This window comes from Mustela nivalis (assembly GCF_964662115.1).
Source record: "Mustela nivalis genome assembly, chromosome: 12".
NCBI lineage: Eukaryota > Metazoa > Chordata > Mammalia > Carnivora > Mustelidae > Mustela > Mustela nivalis.
The window spans coordinates 67,815,472-67,828,510 of NC_139031.1; the positions used below are offsets into that span (position 1 = coordinate 67,815,472).

The window sequence follows — 13,039 nt, forward strand, 5'->3', positions numbered from 1 at the left end:
AATAACCACAGGAGCTCAGGTATTTGAGTGATGTAGGTCTAGGTCTCTACCAGGCCAGCAAAAGTCCTGGCTTAGGATCCAAGAGTGGTTGAGGAGGGAGATAATGAATATCAGTTGTGGGCTTGGAAACAATCAGTCCTACTACAAACTATCACTGGCTGCTACTTCAGAGAAATAATGAAAAGACAGAATCACTTTAACATAGAGCCTGTGGAAATCAGAATATTAGTGTAGAGTTTAGCCAGGTCATCTGGTTCATCTCCCTCTGGTTTAGTCACTTCGGTGGACTCAAGGTGACCTAGAGTTCTTTGCATTGTTAGTATCTGCACCTCTTTGTCCCAGGAGATTCTCCAAAGCCACATTCGCCCTTGCACATAGTAGTTTGAAACTGTTAAGAAATTAACTCCCTTAGAGCGCCACACTCTAGCAAGGACTTCTGTCAATCAATGACAAAACAAAAGTTCATAGATGAATACTCCAGTTCCCTCACTCAGAACTGCCAACTGTCCCCCTAGTAATACTACTTGCAAAAATCACCTCACATCTATTCCCCTAGAATCTTTGACTCTCTAGTTTTAATTGTTTCAGTAAGTCTCTGATGCCTTTACTTTGGTGATTTTTCTTTCTAAGTTTAAAATTTTTCTAGGTTTTTGGCACAAGCTACTCTAACCTAATTAGCAGTGGAAACCTTCCATAAGCAACTTCTGAATTTCAAGCATAATTCCTGGCTATTTCTTTAGAGCATGTTAGCAATAGAATTTACTGAGCAATCACTATATAACGTGCTGTATAATGGTCAGTATACATGCATTACTTCTAATTATCCCATCTGTAGACATTACCCCTATTTTAAATATAAGAAAAGGGGATACAGAAAGGCTAAATAACTTTCTGAAGATCAACATTTAATTAAGATGTGATATTCTTGAATTTGATGTGCTCTGGTTCTAAGCTTTTACTGCCTTACCAGTGGTCAAGTTTTCTCTGTACAGCAAAATCAATGATTAACTGTATGAAGTGCATATGCCCAGGCCTAACTCAGATATTATGATTATTTTTTTTTCTGTAGAGGGCCCCATACTCAATATATTGGCAAGCAGTACAGATAATCTGATATACACATACATATATTCCAAGAACCGTATCTGAGAAACACTGTATCAGTTTGCCTACCCATTTTGCACTTTATATAAATATACAAATTTTAACAAGATTGTAATTTTCTTGAATTCAGAGGTCAAATATTATACTGTGGATATGATTCTCATAGGATGTAACACAGTAAATAGGAGGGTTTCAATAAATATTTTATGACTAAGAGAAAATATTCTACAGGCAGGACTATGGGCATGATTTGATATTATTATGGTCTAACAAGAACAAAAAAAATTCTCATCTTCAAAGTACAAGAATCACAAGACATCTGTGCCTGCCACAAATGAGAATACAGTTTAAAGGGAGATTGCCATTGTAGTTACCCTACTATATATATGGGACTATATAATTTATTATTTGAAAAATTTAATCTGAAAAATATCTTTTTGAGATGTGGCCAATTTCAAGTCAGATCAGTATCAAGCATACTGTTCATGTTTTTAAAACAACTGAACTTATGAAAAAGAACTCTTAGAGAAAATTTTGAGCTCCAATACTCAACATTTTCAGTCACTTTTGCAAAAATAGACTAAACCTTAAGGAATATTCTAAGGTTTTAGATATTAGTAAGAATCATTTTAATTCAGCCTACATTTATTTAGCATATATTTTTCATTTATTTTATCATAAATATACTTGATGGACAAATCATTCTTTCTAATTTGTGCACCTTGACTCCAGTTAAGTACAGAAGATCTTTGCAGCAGATGCTTCTATAAGCCACTTGTACTTGGGAGTATAATGGCAGCCCATCTAACATAAAGATATTTTGGTGTTTTCGTTTCTGTGACAAAAAAAACTTTGGCTCCAACTCATTTGGTATAATAAGCACTTGGGGTGGAATTTTGCGCTAAGACATGGTAAGAAAGCTCACCTTTCTATCAAAATATAACTTATACTGACAAAAATGATAATTCAGAAAAATCCTAGAAATAAGAATCATATATACAGATACTTTCTACTAACTGAAGTATCAACAGGAGAGAAATAAGAAATACAAAATTTGAGCCAGACTCATACTTTTGGCATGGAAAATTACATGATGTTCCAAGTATGCTAATGGAATGAGATATACAAATGAATGTCATCCTTCATAAGTGTAACAACAGAAGAAAAAGGTTGAAAGCCAGTATTCTATATTGACCTTCAGTATTAGGTGAGAAAACAAAACTCATTTAATAGAAGACTTTTTAAAAAGTAAGAAGCATCAAAGAGAAAGCAAAAAATTTTTTTTTTAAATTTCATGTAAGTATTCATCTGAAAATTCCCCCAGTAAAAGAGTAAACCCTACTCTGAATGGTAAAGAAATAAAAATTTGCCCATGTGGAACTTAAAAGAGAGAATGACTGAGTGAAGTGACAAAAGTTTTGAAATATTAAGATGGAGTCCACTTCTGGGCAGGACAGATTAGGTTACAGCTGCCCAAGGTCCTCCTGCACTATATAAAGTGAGATAAATTTAAAATGTCATGTTTACATAGACATTGGAGAACTGCAGAAATAGTGAGAATTGAAGAAAATAAAATGCATCTGAAGAGAAGAACACTTTTTTTCAAGGGGGCTGAAGAGGCAAAGATCAGCTGGAGAGTTGTGAAAAGTGTAGAGAACACAGTTAACACTTACAATGAAATTCTTAGAAAATTAGGGTTGGGAAGGAACTTCCTCAGTCTGAAAAAAGAGCATCTGCAAAAGAACATCCAGCAAACATCACAGTGACTGGTGACAACTTTCCTCTGAGAGAGGAACACAAAGATGTTCTCTGACACCACTTCTATTCAAAATTAGACAAGAAGTTCTAACCAGTGCTGTAAGACATTCAGATTGCAATAGAAAAAGTAAATTACCACTCTTTTCAGATGACATGAATGTGTGTATAGAAAATCCAAAGGCATCTATAATTATTAGAAATAAGTGAAAACAGCAAGTCTAATATAGAAAACACTAGTAAAACAAGTTATTTTGAAAATCACCTTTACAGTTTTAAAACAAAAACATCAAACACCTACTAATAAATCCAATGGGGAAAGAATAGTAACAGTCATATTGAAAAGTATAAAACTTCTTAAAGAGGGCTTTAACTGGGGGAATACGTGTCAAGTCTCCTTAAATTAGTTTATAGATACAATGTAATCTCAATCAAAATTCCAGCTGATCTATTTTTTAAAGATAACAGCCAATTCTAAAATTTATATGGGAGTTCAAAGAATAACTGAGGCAAAGTTACAGAAAAGCAGGAAAAGCAGACGAGAACTATTATAATGCTCCAATATTTAAAATGGTATTGAACTGGTGCATAGATAAATGAAAGTACCAGTATGGAAAAGGATTCACAATTCTCTAATACATGGTAAAGTTGACCTGTCAGTACAATGGAAAGAAAACAGTCTTTTAAAAAATGATGCTAATCAACTGGATAGCCATTTTAAAAAATAACCCATTCTTTATATTATACCTAAAATTAACAACATGGATTATAGACATAAATGTGACATAATTTATAGACATAAATTATTTATTATTAAGTAAAGCTTAATACTTTTAAAAGAAAACCTATGAATAAGTGTTTATACCTTGGAATAGTCCAAGATTTCCTCAATATGAAAAATACTAACCATAAAAAGAAAATGTGGCAAATTGCACAACACTGAAATTAAAAACTGCTCTTCATCCAAAGATACCATTAAAAGAGTGTAATGGCAGGCCATATGTTGGAGAAGAGTTTTTAAGTCTTATATTGGAAAAATGATTTGGGTCCAAAATATATAAAACAAAACTCTTAGAAGACAATTTTTAAAAGGCAGGCAAACCAGTAAAATAACTGGACAAAAAATGAAATATGTACATCACAAAAAAATATGCAAAAGGCTCTATAGAGTACACACGACAAGGCACTCAACATCATTAATTATCAAGGAAGAGCAACGTAAAACCACAATTTTACATTTATACACTTTTACCAAAATAGTTATCCTGAAGATAACAGACAGTATCAAGTGTTGGCAAACATGAGGAGCAACTGAAACACTCATTTCTGCTTATGGAGGTGAAACTGATAAAAACTGCTTTGGAAATCAGGTTGGTAGTATCTACTCTAGCTGTATGTATGTAAAACCGGGACCCCAGCAAATTCACAACAGAAATGAGTATATATGTAAACCAAAGTATATGTATTATAATTTTTATCACATTATTTTAAAAAGCAGCTTAAAAATGGAAAGAATGTAATGCCCCTCAACTATAAGATTAATAAAATGATATATTTGTCCAATGGAATATTAAGCAATGTAGATGAAAAAGCTATTGCTACAAACAGCAGCATGGATGAAACTCACAAACATGTTGAAAGAAAAAAGCTAGAAATAAGATTACTTAACATATAATTCTACTCATAAGTTTCAAAAACAGTAAGATACAATCTAAGTGTTAGAAATCAGGATAAAGGTTATCTATCATAGAGATTGGTAATGGCTCAAGTGAATTTCTGGGATATGGGTAATGTTCTATTTTCTTGATATGGATATTAGTTACATGGTATATATTCACCTGGTGAGAACTCACAGAGCTATATATACATTTATTATTATTTATACATTTTTCTTATAAATTGTACCTTTCAATAAAAGTTTGCAAAGTACATGCTTCATGAAGAAAACAAATATTTTGAGTGCATGAGTCAGAAAATTAGGTAATATTAAGTCACTGCAAATGCAGAACATATGGCAAGGCATATTTCATAAAAATGTAATCATATGCGTATCACTGGGAAATCAATGTCACTTCAAAATAGTAACAGTGACTTTCCTAAATGAAGTTATTGAAATTAAAGTATCATATTAAGTTAAACTTTTTAAAAATCTTTATTACGTAGGGAACAGGAAAGAGATATTAGTGTCTGATTTGGAAAATTTCTTGACTACCATAGAATATTGCCTAAATTTGATGCAAAATGTGACAACTATTCTTTTTGCTGATACTCTGTGGACATATTCTGTACAATACTTCAAAATGTCTCTCAAATGCAATGTTATTGCAAAGAATGGGCTTGAAGGTTTTAGTTTATTCATTTATCATTTAATTCTTTTTTTTTTTAAGATTTTATTTATTTGAAAGAGAGAGAGAGAGCACAAGTAAGGGAAGCCACAGAGGGAGGAGAAGCAGCAGACTCCTTACTGTGCAGATAGATGCAGGCCCAGGACCCTGGGAACATGACCTGAGCCAAGGCAGACACGCTTAACCGACTGAGCCACCCAGGTGCCCCTTATCATCTTATTTTGAAATGGCACCAGATATGTGAGACCAGCTTTCATTTGTTTTCTTAAGAATAACATAAAATTAATAAGTAGCTTATATATTCACCCTCTACAATCACTGTGAAATGGAACACTGTGTGTAACATACACCAAATAATCTGTGATAGAGAATGGAAAATGTTCTAATGAAAAGTTTAGAATGGTATATCCTTCCAAGAGTAAAATGAACTATTACACTATTATGAGTAATAAACTCCTAAAAAGTTTTAATTTGTAAACAAAATAAAATAAAATGTAAGGGTTTCTTTTGATTATGGAAATATGAAGGCATATTTCAACAAATGAATTATGCAATTATTAAATTATGTAATTATAGGTTAATTTAAAAATAAAGTTACAAGGAGGGACGCCTGGGTGGCTCATTCGTTAAGTATCTGCCTTAGGCTCAGGTTATGACCCCAGAGTCCTAGGATCAAGCAGGGCACCACAGCTCCTTGCTCAGTGGGACGTCTACTTCCTCTGCCTATGATCCCCCTGATTGTGTTCCCTCTCTGTCTGACAAATAAGTAAATAAATAAAATCTTTTTAAAAAATAAAGTTATAATGATCAGTTCTACAGTTTTTACAGTTAAAGAAGGCACTTTAAAACAAAAAGTCCTGCTATGATTGGGCCATACATGAATTCTGGAAAGAATCCCCAATATTTGTTTTGTCATGTTTCTCCTTTGGAGTGCTTTTCATTTTGAAATAATACACTTTGTAGTTAAGAGCTTCCAAGAGATGTAAAACTGACCTAAGTTTAGACTCTGTTTCGATTCTTAGATGTTGTTTGATCTTTAGTAAATTACTTAGCCTAGGGGATCCTCAACCTTCTCATCTGTAAACAGTTACAAAATATTTAAGTGAGGCTTATACTTATACAGTACTTAAGCATAGGACCTGGCAATTAATATGCATCTCAGATTGTTTTACTTCCATTCTAAGAAATGTTAAATATGACCTGATTTCACCTAGCTTAGTTCTCCAGAAATATACAGATTTATTCTTTAAAATTTTGGGACTAAATCCTTTTTCTTGTTTTGCTCAGCAGAGCTAAGAGGTTGATACTCTAAAAACAAGAAAACAAACCAAAATAAAGTTTGCTCAAAACTTGGCAGAACCAAGAAGGAAATACAACTATATGCATAAAACATGGTATCTAAAGATTGGTCTTTTGGTTTTCTGAATTTCAATAAAAGTAGGAAGATATTTTTTAAAAACCCATACTCCCCATTTTCCCAGCCCCCAGGTGGGCTTTCAGTGATCCTATCTTCCACTATTCAGAGAGTTTGCAGTAAACCCAAGGAATCTGCATTAAAAAGCTTTTCAAATGGTCCAGATTTGTAGCCAGGCTTGGGAATCACTGAATAAAATCAATGAGCCTAAATTGCTATGAAATGATCCATGGTGACTTACCAAAATAGATTTTCCCTTCCCATTTCTCTCACTACACACAAGGAGATCCTGGGAAGAAATCTTGTTTTGCATTTCAAGATCAAAATAATGATTTCACTTTATCCGTTTTACAATAATATTTTCCCAAAGAACAAGTCCACTACGTGAGGAAGAGCAGTGTTTTTATCCAATACATACCCACCACTCCCTTCATCCACCATATGCTACTTCTCATATCTATTTCATTCAACAAGAACTTCTTGGTGCAGTGACATTATCTGCAAATAGCTGTATTTCAAAAATTCACTTACAATACATATCTAAGAGAATTCCTCTGAAGTCATTTGGAATGGTAACTGAATTTCAGAAATCAAATATAGCCATACTATACTAACTATAGAAGAAGGTAGCAAATTTGTTCAACTATAATCTTTTTTTTTTTTTTTTTTAAAGAATAAGGGGTAATTACTGTGGTTAGCCTTTGAACTTACTGTTTAACTTCAAAATCCTCTTACTCTAATATTTAAGGTTTACAAATAAAAAGAAGAAAAATGTTACCTAGGCCAACTTTCAAATTCCTTACACCCAATACTTGCTCATTAGATTATTAACCAAATTTCCTAAAAATATTTCTTATTTTATTTTTAAGTTGTCAAGACAATTTAAAATAGTGCATTATAACACAATGACTGTGCTGGACTTTGGAATCAAAACGCCTGTGTTTGACTACCAAATATCATTTGCTCACATTCTCTGAACTTGGCAAATTTACTTAATCTTTCTTTTTCAGCCCAGAATTCTTAAGAGGGAAAAAAAAAAAAAGTCAAAATGCATCAGAGTTGGTCACACGCAGGTTGGTGGATTGATTTCCTAGGATACCCTCAGAAAAGTCATATCTTATACTAATAATCTCTATATACAATCTATCCACAGAAGAAAAGGAGAGATCTTATCTTGACACTTCTATTTGCCATTGGTCAAGGTTTATCTTCACGGAGTTTTGCATACGTGGGGACTTAGCAGTTTCCAAGGCATTTTATGCCTCAGAAGCAAAAGGGAAGACTCAGGACAGGGTGCATAAAAAAAAAAAAAAAATTCTGAGTACGAAGCAAGGCACTATCATGTCACATCCATAAGCTATAGAATGGATGTGAAACAGACACTGTAGTCAACTCTTGGACTGTTGTGACTGTTGTGGTAGCAGTGACAGCAGGTAGCAACAGCAGTGTATCAGTTAGCTATTGTCATAACAGCACCGCCAAACAAATGACCCCAAATCTAACAGCGTACAGTAATAAAGCTATACAGCTTATATAGGCTGGGCTCAGTTAGGAAGCTCTGTTTGAGGACGCCAATCAGCTGGACTTGGCTCAAGGCTACTGAGTCATGAACTGGTCCGACACTGAAGTCTAAACGCTATCTAGCACACATTCTCATAGGAGATCCCCAGAACACAAAAGTACAAGACTACACTCTGTAAACAACTCATGACTCTGCTCACTTCACATCTGCTAACATCCTACTGGTCAAATCAAATCATATGTCTAAAACCAAATTGAGATAATGAGAAAGTATGTGCCACCTAACATGAAGTCGTGAGCAAAGATGTGGAAGAAGCTTCCTTTTACAGCTGAATGATGAATTAGGATCAATAATACAATCTACTACAAAGAAACCAGTCTTTGTAACTGTAGGAATAGTGCAAGCTCTTCATAGGGCCACTCTGATCAAGGCAAATGCTCAGATTTTAGTGACATACAAAAGGAATCCAGGACTCTGGATAATCCTCAATTTCTTCATCCGTAAAACAGGGAGAATAGTAAACTTTAACTCATAGAGTATATATTTTGTATTTTAAATGAAATAAGTTGCATGAAACAACTCTTAGCACAATGCATGGCACAGTGTTCAAGAAATACTAGTCAACTCAAACCTATCAAACAAAAGAGCCATTTAGCTACATTTTAGATATGCCAGATCCATGAGTGAGTAAATTAAAAAACAAAACAAGCAAATAAACAAAAACAACCTACCTAAAGGAATTTAGCTTATTTTGACTTATTGTAAGAAAATAAGCAATAATTTTGTTCTAATCACTTTGAGTTAATTTAATAGCATGGTCTTTGTAAATGTGAGGTATATTATTTGATGAATATTGAAGAATGAAATGAGAAAAAAGAGGGAATCCCTCAGCTATTCCTTGTCTCATTTAGGAGGTTGTTCTGCATTTCTGTTTGATTGAAATAATTTCAGTTGTAAAGCAAACCTACATGTGGTACAAGCATATGGTGTTTCCAATTGTGGAAAAAAAGGAATTAAAATTGCTCAAGGAACTCTCCATGGTATCAGAAAGTTGTAATTTCAAATTCAGCAGTAATTAAAGAAAACAAACAAGTAAAAATGCCACATGGTAAAGTCAGTGCAGCTGATTATAAAGGAAGTCACAGGAATTTGTTTTTTATGGTAAATTTCAAACAGTAACTATAAAATTCTTAATGTAATAGATGAGATTGAATCCAGAGAAGTAGAAATCTGTAGGTAGAAATTCTCCCAGTGATCATACTAGTCATTATTGTTGAATATTTATAGAATCGGAATTAGTAACATTCATCTAAATAGACATGTGTATTTATATATAAAAAAGACTTTCTAGCACACTTGTCTGATGTTCAATTTATTTCTCTATTTTATTTTCTAATTCTTAACTCTTTGAATGATTGAATACACAGTATTAATTAGAAAGTATTCCTTATATACCCCTAACTACGCCTATCCAAAGTTTTAATGGTCTGTTGTTAACATCTATTTCTATGGAAATACATCTAAATATTAAGTGATGGGAATATATTAATAAATTATGTTTATGTCTTGTTGTCTACTACACACCAGTCATTCCAAAAAAGAGAGATCAAAACAATATACACATATACATTGGGGAATTTTTCTTTCGGTAATTTTACTTCCTTGAAATGATTAGAATATAACCTTAAAAATCTAAAAATGGTACAAATATACCTCTTTCTACATAATGGTAACTACAAGAAACAGGAAAAGAAGTTGATGGAAAGTTCTTTTGAGACCAAAACACAAGCATTTTTTAGTTTGGTCTATTTAAAGAGCATTTTCTTACAGAGACCCAGGAGAGATTTATAATCATAGTTTGTATTTTTTTGTCATGTGACCTTGGGCAAGCCTTGATTTCTGCATACACACCACCTGAGACTAGGAGTAATATTTGTATTGCAGATTTGATTCTTACAGAATTTCAAAGGGATCAAATGACAGGAATGGCCAACAATCCCCTTACCTACCTATGAAAGATTACTCCAAACTTTGCTATGAAGGAGAGGAGAAGGCAAGGGAGTGAAAGTTCAGAGACAAAGACCCTTTGTTTTTCTTCTCCCATCCTTATTGGTCCTTCAGGATAATCATAAATCTTTATCACTGTTTCTCAAGCATGTGATGGTCTTACCAGAAGTAGGAGGATCTGCTTAAAGGAAAGATAGGACATGCTAATCTGTGTGCTCTGTATCTGCTAAACATAGCCTAGAGGACACAAGGCAGGCTGTTTGAGCTGAGAAAGCTTCTGGGAAGGCAACTCCCTGGGGCATTGCTAGGCAGTGTGGTCAGGCAAGCATTCCTAAGGCCTATGCCCTTTGAAATTTCCATGCCCACAGCAGCCCCTGAGCTACATTTTAGCAAGCCAGGTATTATGGATGAATTCATCAAAAATTTTGAGAATCCCCAGAGGGTGGGGTGGGTTGGGGACGGGTGCTGGATGGGTCAGTCAGTTAAGGGTCTGCCTCTAGCTCAGGTCACAATCCCAGGATCCCAGGATCAAGTCCCACCTCAGGCTTCCTGCTCATGGGGAGTCTGTTTCTCCCTCTCGACCTGCTGCTACACCTGCTGCTCCCCCTGCTTCATGCTCTCTCTCTCTCTGACAAATAAATAAACAAATCTTAAAACAAAAACAAAAGCAAAAAAACTACACTGGAATTAACGTTAAAAAAATTTTTTTTGGAGAATCCTGTGAAACGTTCAGAGTTTGACTTAGTGGGCCTGGAAGTATGAATGTCTGCACATAACAGGGAGTTACCAGGCTTAGAGAAGGAGGCAGCTGCAGCTTTCTGAGGATAGCGAACTCAGGGGAGCTGAGGGCTTTACCCTGCTGGGCTAGGGGACCCTATTAAACCCACAAAACCACCAGTATCAACACACTGGGGACACTCACTTTTCAATAAAACCTGGCTCTGTAATTCCTCCAATGAGCCTCACATCTTCAGGGTATTTTTTGAAGACTTCTAGTTACTTTCTAGAAAAATGTGGTCCTATTAGAGACAGATTAGATTTTGGGGAAAGAGGTTATGATTTCTGATTTTACTGTTTTTACTTTTCCCTTAATGAGCAATATTGTAGTTTTATTCATTGTCCATTTTCCACCAAATTTTCCTGACTTGACATTGTATATTGGATATTTTGATCTCTTTTTCTAATACAAATGACTAGTAGAGTACTGATTTCACAATGTGAGGGGTATGCAGCCTTGTGTTGTTCTTAGTTATTGGGTCTTCCTTGGACAAAAAAATGTGATTTAAACTAATCACTCTTCTTTTGCTTTTGCCCCTTTGACATTTTATTAATGGAAGAATTTCTCATTAATCACTATGTTTCAAGGAGCAGGTGTATCACCTTCTCCTAAGTCATTTGGCATTTAAAGCCTTAACTTCGTGGAAATAAAGCTATTAAAGCAAAGTTTTTCCGAGTTTGTGAGCATTTTGTTTGGAGCAGGAATTTTATTTTTTTCTTCTTTTTTAAAATTGAAGTATAATTGATACACAATGCTACATTAGTTTCAGGTGTACGATATAGCAATCTGACAAGTATACATTATGCTATGCTCACCACAAGTGTGGCTACTATAACTACAGTCCCTATGCTGTACCTTTCATCCCCATGATTTATTCATCCCATAACCAGAAACTTCCTTAAGTGCAACTAAAATTATACCATGTAGACAACTTCACACTATGCCTGCTTTACATGGTTATTGTATATAAACATCTTTTCTTCAAAACTAAACTTCCTCAGCTCAGAGGATATTTGAAGATATTACTTTGGAGCCCTTAACAGAGCCTAGAACTGAGATTACCCTCACATATTTATAAAATTAGATTCAAAATATTGTAATATAATAGTATTTCAAATCATTATCCACACGATTGAAAAAATACAAGTTCAAATCCAGATCTCATTTTCTGCTATACAGTGGATACCAGGAAACTCTAATCATATCCCTTTTTGTTAACATCATTTGAAATTTCTAGGCATGTTTCCAATTCTAAGATAAATCATTAAGAACTATTGTCATGAGCACATTTGTAAATCATCTATCTAAATTTGTAATTTGGTATCCTATGCTATATAAGATATTGTGATAAATCTTTTCATATGCATCATGCCATTGAGCTATTCTCTTTTTTTCTGATGAGAAGATATTGCCTACCACTGGAAGGATAAAGCAAAGATATGTATTATTTTGCAAAATAATACATATGAAGAATACACAATGAGAAAATTTCCCTTGAACTCTGATAATTGTTTCTAAGGTAATCAGATATCTTTAAACTGCAAAGACAGAAATCCAAGTCAGATTAATTCAAATAATGGAAGTGATTGGGTGATGTAAGTAGAAAGTTTAAGGTTACTTTAGACATGGTTGTAACCATGTAATCTTTCACGTAGATCTCTGGTTACAGCCAGAGATCTATGTGAAAGATTACATGGTTACAGCCAGAGATCTATGTGAAAGATTCTGTCCCTTTCATCTCTCTACTCTGCTTGCTAAGTGGTTAGCTTCCATCTCAGGCAAAAGTGATCACAGGAATCCCCAGGCTTACATCCTGTGATCCAATAGAAAAGAGGCAATTATGTCTGCATCAAAATCCCTATCAATTCATAAGAAGAACACTGATGGGGACTTGCTAGAGCAACATATTCACTTTTATCATTAATGAGTTGGGGCTATATGATTAACTGCCCCAAGAGAATAACAATTTGCAGAGGAGAAGCACTTCCCAAAAGAAAAGTGTTTTACACAGCCAAGCAGAAATAGAAGTCTACTGAATCACTGGAATTTTCAGGTTCAGATTTATGTGTTCTTATAATCAATAATTTAGGTAAATTGTAAGTATTATGTATATG

General features: G+C 34.1%; 1 protein-coding gene across 8 annotated transcripts in view; it reads right to left on the reverse strand.

Moving 5' to 3' along the window:
• Positions 1 to 13,039, reverse strand: part of GNGT1 (G protein subunit gamma transducin 1) — a 353,394-nt gene that overhangs the window by 210,892 nt on the left and 129,463 nt on the right. The window contains exon 1 of one of the 8 annotated variants that reach the window (XR_014301336.1): positions 10,150 to 10,232. The exons of the other annotated variants lie outside the window; for them this stretch is intronic. The gene's annotated coding sequence lies outside the window, so the exon portion shown is untranslated. Of the gene's footprint in view, positions 1 to 10,149; positions 10,233 to 13,039 lie in introns of those variants that run through there. 8 annotated transcript variants of the gene reach the window in all.